Genomic DNA, 1,635 nt, shown 5'->3' with positions numbered 1-1,635 from the left:
GCCAGCCAGGGTGCCTGGTTGGGCGTTTAACGCCCAAAAGGGTAGCATTTTGGGCGTTAAACGCCAGAATGTGCACCATTCTGGGCGTTTAACGCCAGGATGGCACAAGAGGGAAGATTTTGTTTTCAAATCAATTTTTTTTCAAAATCAAATCTTTTTCAAATCATATCTTTTCAATCAAATCTTTTTCAAAATCAATTTCTTTCCTTTTTCAAAGATACTTGCTATCAATTAATGATTTGATTCAACATTTCAAGTATGTTGCCTTTTCTGTTGAGAAAGGTTTAATGTTTGAATCATATCTTTTCTTGTTAGGCAAGTTATTAATTTTCAAAATCACATCTTTTTAAAATGTTTTTCAAATCATATCTTCTCAATCACATCTTTTTAAAACCAATCATATCTTCTTAACCACATCTTTTTCAAAATAGCTTTCAATCAAATCTTTTTGATTTCTAATTTCAAATTCTTTTTCAAAAATCACTTTACTTCTTTCCCACTTTTATTTTCGAAAATCAATTAGTGTTTTTCAAAATGTTTTCAAAATCTTTGACTTAATTTTCGAAAATTACTTCTCCTCTTTTCACATCCTTCTATTTATGGACTAACACTATTCCTTAATGCAAAATTCGAACTCCATCCTCTTTGATAAGTTCGAATTTTCTACTTCTGCCTTCTATTTTTCTTTTCCTCTGGCACCTCAAGGAATCTCTATACTGTGACATAGAGGATTCCATATTTTCTTGTTCTCTTCTCTTTCTTATGAGCAGGAGCAAGGACAAAAGCATTCTTGTTGAGGCTGACCCTGAACCTGAAAGGACCTTGAAGCGAAAACTAAGAGAAGCCAAGGCACAACTCTCTGTAGAGGACCTAACAGAAATCTTCAAAGAAAAAGAACCCATGGCAGCCGAAAACAACAACAATGCCAACAATGCAAGGAAGGTGCTGGGTGACTTTACTGCACCTACTCCCGATTTCTATGGGAGAAGCATCTCTATCCCTGCCATTGGAGCAAACAACTTTGAGCTTAAGCCTCAATTAGTTTCTCTAATGCAACAGAATTGCAAGTTCCATGGACTTCCATTAGAAGATCCTCATCAGTTTTTAGCTGAATTCTTGCAAATCTGTGACACTGTCAAGACTAATGGGGTTGACCCTGAGGTTTACAGACTTATGCTATTCCCTTTTGCTGTAAGAGACAGAGCTAGAACATGGTTGGACTCTCAACCTAAAGAAAGCCTGAACTCTTGGGAAAAGCTAGTCAATGCCTTCTTGGCAAAGTTCTTTCCACCTCAAAAATTGAGTAAGCTTAGAGTGGAAGTCCAAACCTTCAGACAGAAGGAAGGAGAATCCCTCTATGAAGCTTGGGAAAGATACAAACAATTAATCAGAAAGTGTCCATCTGATATGCTTTCTGAATGGAGCATCATAGGTATTTTCTATGATGGTCTGTCTGAACTATCCAAAATGTCTTTGGATAGCTCTGCTGGAGGATCTCTTCATCTGAAGAAGACGCCTACAGAAGCTCAAGAGCTGATTGAAATGGTTGCAAATAACCAATTCATGTACACTTCTGAAAGGAATCCTGTGAACAATGGGACTAGTCAGAAGAAAGGAGTTCTTGAGATTGACACT

General features: G+C 36.9%; 1 non-coding gene across 1 annotated transcript; it reads right to left on the bottom strand.

The window, feature by feature from the left end:
- Positions 1-1,305: 1,305 nt before the first annotated feature.
- On the bottom strand, positions 1,306-1,413 carry LOC112793076 (small nucleolar RNA R71). The gene has a single exon (XR_003197786.1). It is a non-coding gene; the product is annotated as a small nucleolar RNA R71 (small nucleolar RNA).
- Positions 1,414-1,635: the final 222 nt, after the last annotated feature.

This window comes from Arachis hypogaea, chromosome 3 (assembly GCF_003086295.3).
Source record: "Arachis hypogaea cultivar Tifrunner chromosome 3, arahy.Tifrunner.gnm2.J5K5, whole genome shotgun sequence".
In the NCBI taxonomy this organism is placed as follows: domain Eukaryota; kingdom Viridiplantae; phylum Streptophyta; class Magnoliopsida; order Fabales; family Fabaceae; genus Arachis; species Arachis hypogaea.
Note: the sequence above shows the minus strand (reverse complement) of the source record. Positions and strands in the feature narration are given on the sequence as shown.